Source organism: Nerophis ophidion, linkage group LG09 (assembly GCF_033978795.1).
Source record: "Nerophis ophidion isolate RoL-2023_Sa linkage group LG09, RoL_Noph_v1.0, whole genome shotgun sequence".
Lineage (NCBI taxonomy): Eukaryota > Metazoa > Chordata > Actinopteri > Syngnathiformes > Syngnathidae > Nerophis > Nerophis ophidion.
Window position 1 is genome coordinate 35,801,545 of NC_084619.1, and position 7,591 is coordinate 35,809,135.

The 7,591-nt window shown below is 40.7% G+C and overlaps 1 non-coding gene across 1 annotated transcript; it reads right to left on the bottom strand.

The window, feature by feature from the left end:
- Window positions 1–5,874: 5,874 nt before the first annotated feature.
- Window positions 5,875–5,993, bottom strand: LOC133559775 (5S ribosomal RNA). Its single transcript, XR_009808274.1, has one exon. It is a non-coding gene; the product is annotated as a 5S ribosomal RNA (ribosomal RNA).
- Between the last annotated feature and the right edge of the window lie 1,598 nt (window positions 5,994–7,591).

Here is a 7,591-nt window from a genome sequence, read left to right on the forward strand (position 1 = left end):
AACCCAAAAATGAACAACAATTAAATACACAACACAGACTGCACGCGTTTTTGTGTGAAATTTTCTATAAACTAAATATAAAACAAATTACAGTGGAACCTAAATTTACAGACTTAATTGGGTGTTGAACATGGTTCAAAAACAAAAAAGTTTGTATAGTGAAGCAGAATTGCCCATAAAAAACAACTTAAAACTATGAATATTTGGTTCTAACCTCGACAAATGTATATATTGTATATATATATATATATATATATATATATATATATATATATATAGGGTTGACCCGATAGGTACCATCATTTGGTACCTGCACCAAAATGGATAGCTATACTTTTCCAAAAAGAGTGAACGACAAAAAATGTCAATTATTGGCTTTATTTTAAGAGAAACTCCTACAATACATTAAACATTTGTCTACTATTGCACTCAAATAAACAATTTACAAGGTTAAAATATTAAATAAAATGCATTAAACACATTTTTTACGCACATTTCTAAAGACATGCACCTGGGGATATGTTGACTGGCAACACTAAATTGGCCCTAGTGTGTGAATGTGAGTGTGTGAATGTTGTCTGTCTATCTGTGTTGGCCCTGTGATGAGGTGGCAACTTGTCCAGGGTGTACGCCGCCTTCCGCCCGATTGTAGCTGAGATAGGCACCAATGCCCCCCGCAACCCCAAAGGGATTAAGCGGTAGGAAATGGATGGATGGATAAACACATTGGGCTTTTCTTGTTGCACTCAAAGAACAATTTACAATTTTCCATATTACAAATAGTCTGCCATAATCAAAGATTAGATTAGAATATAATAAAAAGCTTTATTGACATCAAAATAAATATTTCATGATCTAGCTTGCTTTAAGAAAAATACAATTATTAGTAAGTACTAAAAACAAAACTATGGATACATGTACAAAGATAAGACATGTAGCAGATAAAACACACATTGTTAAAGATAATACACAAATTGTAGCAATTTGTTACAAAATTCAGTAATTTCACTTCACATTAGTTGACGCTCAATGGGCGGTCTAAACTCTGCTAATTTTTGGCATCTAGCCAAACATCTGTGTGCGCGTCTACGTATCTACATGTGCACGACATCAGAGCTGGTTAACTTATAAGTGTAGCGTATGTGTATTTACGAGAATGTAAACATGTTGGCTGATTGACATCAGTGGGTGAGTGGGCGAGTGACGAGAGAGGGAGAGAAGGAGTGTGTGCACTGCGAGGTACAGTGATGAACGGGTCCAGTTGTCCCTCCATCCATCCATTTTCTACCGCTTGTCCCTTCCAGGGTCGCGTGAGATCGCTGGAGCCTATCTCAGCTTCATTTGAGCGGTAGGCGCGGTACACCCTGGACAAGTCACCACCTCATCACACGGCCAACACAGATAGACAGACAACATTCACACTCACATTCACACACTTGGGCCAATCTAGTTTTAAAGCCCAAATACCTCCATATATTGGGCTTCACGGTGGAAGAGGGGTTAGTGCGTCTGCCTCACAATACGAAGGTCCTTAGTAGTCAGGGTTCAATCCCGGGCTCGGGATCTTTCTGTGTGGAGTTTGCATGTCCTCCCCGTGAATGCGTGGGTCCTCTCCGGGTACTCCAGCTTCCTCCCACCTCCAAAGACATGCACCTGGGGATAGGTTGATTGGCAACACTAAATTGGCCCTAGTGTGTGAATGTAAGTGTGAATGTTGTCTGTCTATCTGAGTTGGCCCTGTCATGAGGTGGCGACTTGTTCAGGGTGTACACCGCCTTCCGCCCGATTGTAGCTGAGATAGGCGCCAGCGCCCCCCGCGACCCCAAAGGGAATAAACGGTAGAAAAATGTGTATATATATATAAATATATATATATATATATACATATATATACATATACATATACATATATATATATTTATATATATATATATATATATATATATATATATATATATATATATATTATAGGGCTGGGAAACGATTAAAAATTGTAATCGAAGTTAATCGCACTTTTTCTCTGATTAATCGCGATTAACTGCATTGTATACGCAAAGCCCAATAATGAATTCAAAAGTAGTGTGTAATGCACCTTTATTGGAATATTCTCCCACATGAACAAAAGCGCCAAAACATTTGTTGTGCAAACACAATTCAAATCAGTCCTTGTTAAACAGTAGCAGTTAAATACCATATTTTATGTGAAATCAACTCAAAAAATGTAAATACAAACATTTAAGCTTATTGCCACTGCCAGGGTATTTAAGTTATCCTGTTTGTTATGGAAAATAAATATAATCTACATACAAATCTCTGAGCCACAATCATAACATCTGAACAGGCAATTTCTGATGTAACAGCAGAAACATTTTTTTTTATCAGGGATCTTATGTTTAAAAAAACTATTTTATAGGTAGTGGGCTGTTTTAGGGAATTTTTGATCAAATTATCCGTAGTAGCAATATTAATAATGTTGTGTTTATTCTGCGTAGTGCACTTAAAATAATTATGACTATATCTAGGAATTGATATGATGGGAATTTTCCGATTGTTTGCTTGGTGCTTTGATAAACTGAACGCATATACATGGTACTATTTGTGATGTTATGAGCCAGGGAAAAAAAGAACTACCCTACCCAGCATGCAACAGGAGTGACGAGCATGCGCGGTAGCCCGGTATAGGTTGTGTCGCCATGACGGCATCTTGTATGTTGTGATATGCACGCTCTGAAAGCAAACGTTAAGAACTCAGCCAACACGCCTCGTCTGCATTATTCATAAATAGACAGACAACACATATACTCCGCTGCTTCACAAGCCGCTGGATGTAGCCGGCAAAGTATTCCCATGCTAGCTAGCCGGTCTAGCAAGCACCCGTCATTCAGTCCAAAACGGCCTGATCTATCCACATCCAGAATTGTCTGGCGGTCGTAAGTGATCCCGGAGTGACCACACTGTAAGCCAGCCATGAAATTTGCAGAATTGTCCGGTATTTTTGCCCAATGTTCCATCTTTACCAACAGCCCCTCGACGCCGAAGTACATCCGGGAGATGCCATCTTGTTAAGAAAAGGCGTTAACAAAATAAAAGCATGTAAACAACATACGCAAATGTGCGATAAAATAATTGTCGGCGTTAATAGATTGATGAGTTAACACGTAATTAACGCATTAATTTGCCCACCCCTAATATATATATATATATACAGTGAAGAAAATAAGTATTTGAACACCCTGCTATTTTGCAAGTTCTACCACTTAAAAATCATGGAGGGGTCTGAAATGTTCACAATAGGTGCATGTCCACTGTATGAGAGATAACCTAAAAAGAAAACTCCAGAAATCACAATCTATGATTTTTTAACAATTTATTTGTGTGATACAGCTGAAAATAAGTATTTGAACACCAACATAAATATTTGGTAGAGTAGCCTTTGTTTGCAATTACAGAGGTCAAACGTTTCCTGTAGTTCTTCACCAGGTTTGCAGAGACTGCAGGAGGGATTTTGGCCCACTCCTCCACACAGATCTTCTCTAGATCAGTCAGGTTTCTGGGTTGTCGCTGAGTAACACAGACTTTCAGCTCCCTCCAAAGATTTTCAAATTGATTTAGGTCTGGAGACTGGCTAGGCCACTCCAGAACCTTGATATGGTTCTTACAAAGCCACTTCTTGGTTTTCCTGGCTGTGTGCTTTGGGTCATTGTCATGTTGGAAGATCCAGCCAAGACTCATCTTCCATGATCTGACTGAGGGAAGGAGGTTTTTGGCCAAAATCTCACAATACATGGTTGCAGTCATCCTCTCCTTAATACAGTACAGTCGTCCTGTCCCATGAGCAGAAAAACGCCTCCAAAGCATGATGCTACCACCCCCATGCTTCACAGTAGGGATGGTGTTCTTGGGATGGTACGCATCATTCTTCTTCCCCCAAACACGCATAGTGGAATTATGACCAAAAAGGTCAATTTTGGTCTCATCTGTCAACAAAACGTTCTCCCATGACTCCTCTGGATCATCCAAATGGTCATTGGCAAAGTTAAGACGGGCGTTAACATGTGCTGGTTTAAGCAGGGGAATCTTCCGCACCATGTATGATTTCAAACCATGACGTCTTGGTGTATTACCAACAGTGACCATGGAAACAGTGGTCCCAGCTCTTTTCAGGTCATTGACTAAGTCCTGCTGTGTAGTCCTGGGCTGATTCTTCACCTTTCTTAGCATCATTGAGACCCCACGAGGTGATATCTTGCTTGGGGCTCCACTCTGATTGAGATTGACCGTCATGTTTAGCTTCTTCAATTTTCTAATGATTGTTCCAACAGTGGACCTTTTTTCACCAAGTGGCTTGGCAATTTCTCCGCAGCCCTTTCCATCCTTGTGGAGTTGTACACTTTTGTCTCTGGTGTCTTTGGACAGCTCTTTGCTCTTAGCCATGCTGAATGTTTGGGTCTTACTGATTGTATGGGGTGGACAAGTGTCTTAATGCAGCTAACGACCTCACACAGGCGCATCTGATTCAGGATAATACAGTGAAGTTGCAGAGGACTTTTATAGGCGGACTAACAGGTCTTTGGGTCAGAATGTTAGCTGATAGACAGGTGTTCAAATACTTATTTTCAGCTGTATCACACAAATAAATTGTTAAAAAATCATAGATTGTGATTTCTGAATTTTTCTTTTTAGGTTATTTCTCAAACAGTGAACATGCACCTACAGTACCGTGAAAATTTCAGACCTCTCCATGATTTTTTAAGTGGGAGAACTTTCAAAATAGCAGGGTGTTCAAATACTTATTTTCTTGACTGTGTATATATATATATATATATATACACACACACACACACACACACACACACACACACACACAGGCCAAAAGTTTGGACACGCCTTCTCATTCAGTGCGTTTTCTTTATTTTAATGACTATTTACATTGTGGATTGTCATTGAAGGCATCAAAACTATGAATGAACACGTGGTGTTATGTACTTTACAAAAAAAAAGTGAAATAACTGGTATTGAATTGAATTATATTTATATAGCGCTTTTCTCAAGTGACTCAAAGCGCTCTACAGAGTGACACCCAATATCTAAGTTACATTTAAACCAGTGTGGGTGGCACTGGGAGCAGGTGGGTAAAGTGTCTTGCCCAAGGACACAACGGCAGTAACTAGGATGGCACAAGCGGGAATCGAACCTGCAACCCTCAAGTTGCTGACACGGCCACTCTACCAACCGAGCTGTGCCGCCCCCTGGCTCAACATTCACTTTTTTTATAAAAACAACCCAACAACATTACAGGAAGCTTAAATATCATCTCACACACACGCACGCACACACACGCATACGCACACGCACACGCACACACACACACACACACACACACACACACACACACACACGCACACACACACTTACACAGTGTCTCTTCTGTGTTCTCCAAAACGTTAACCGACATGTTGCCACAATAAAAAACAAAAAAGGGAAAATAATTCCATCCATCCATTTTTCTACTGCTTATTCCCCTTTGGGGTCACGGGGGGCGCTGGCGCCTATCTCAGCTACAATCGGGCGGAAGGCAGGGTACACCCTGGACAAGTCGCCACCTCATCGCAGGGCAAACACAGATAGACGGACAACATTCACACTCACATTCACACACTAGGGCCAATTTAGTGTTGCCAATCAACCTATCCCCAGGTGCATGTATTTGGAAGTGGGAGGAAGCCAGAGTACCCGGAGGGAACCCACGCATTCACGGGGAGAACATGCAAACTCCACACAGAAAGATCCCGAGCCTGGATTTGAACCCAGGACTGCAGGACCTTCGTATTGTGAGGCAGACGCACTAACCCCTCTCCCACCGTGAAGCCCTTAAGCTTACAGCACCTGGTATTCCCAGGCGGTCTCCCATCCAAGTACTAACCAGGCCCGACCCTGCTTAGCTTCCGAGATCGGACGAGATCGGGCGTGTTCAGGGTAGTATGGCCGTAAGCCGGGAAAAAAATAATTTTACTTTGTATTTGCGAGTATTTGTGGGACATTTATTACAGCAAAAGAGAAGACACTACCGGGACACAAGCCTATGAAGGATTGCCCCACACTGCCAGTTTCTGCTAAATCTAGCAGGGACTTCGTGAAGCCACTGATTGTTTGTCAGTCCAAACAATGCCACAAATACTCGCAAATACAAAGGGAAAATCATTTTACTTTGTATTTGCGAGTATTTGTGGCATTGTTTGGACTGACAAACAATCAGTGGCTTCACGAAGTCCCTGCTAGATTTAGCAGAAACTGGCAGTGTGGGGCAATCCTTCATAGGCTTGTGTCCCGGTAGTGTCTTCTCTTTTGCTGTAATAAATGTCCGCTGAGGCATCTTTTTTGGTCTCATCACAATTAAAGACCTGCTGTGGAATATAAAAACCCCTTTGCTGTTAAAATCCTCGAATGGAAGGTGCCACAAACCAGAGGCCAACTAGCTAAAATGCAAAATGAATGAATGAATGAACAAAGAGATGTAAACGTTCATAAACTGAAATGTCGCAAACAGAGGTGTGTGTAAATCGAGGTTCCACTGTGAATACAAACACTATTGGCATGTGTCCTTAACACACGGACTTAAGTACACTTTCAGGATAAGCTTCCTTGTGCACTAATCAGAGATGAAAGACTCCCAGCATTCTCAAACCGGTGTTTGTACCCCTTTTATAACCAAGTGCATGCACCGCTGGGCCCAGTGTACTAAAAGGAAAATGCCCTTAGTGGACTAAAGCAAAGAGAAATTACTGTACTTCATCAGGAAATTTGCAAATTCAGCAATTTCTCCTATTAAAAAATATTATGATCAATAAGAAAATACATTACAAACCAAAAATACATGCATTATTATTTGTTTGTATTTATTTTTCAGCACAATTAAAGCCTCCCCCTGATCTGCTGTGTTGCAATAATAACTATTCTGCAACTATCTTCAAGTCGTATTACAGCATATATAAACAAATGCTCTTATTGTGACTGGATTATTTAAATTGTCAATAATCAATAATTTTATGTCAAGTTGACTATAGGAACAGACAGACATATTTGAGTGATGGTCGTCAGCTGTTTGCAGTTCCAGACGTTGAAAGTTAGCACCACTAAAAATAAAGCCTGTAATCCAACCAGGGAGTTGACACTGTGGACACATGTTCTAATTTAGGAGCTCATCTGGGCTTTTTGTGATTGCACTGCTCCACTCTCCTTTGTCAACTGCCTCATCCTCTCAGTCTGTGTGTCCTCATGTGAATGATGGTGGTCACTGGCTGGAAGGAAGTAGGTGACAACATGCATATGTTTATATTTATTGTACAGCAGTATTGACAGTCATGAATGTGGAAGTACAGTGCAGGTATGATGGGGAAGGTGTCTAAAATTAGAACAGTAAATCGCTTGCTGAGCTGACGGCTCAAAAAACCGATGTCACTCTTCATTGTCAAACGGCTTTATCTTACATTCCTTTTATCGTCAATGTAAATAACATACAAACCACGTTTCCATATGAGTTGGGAAATTGTGTTGGACGTAAATAAAACGGAATACAATGATTTGCAAATCA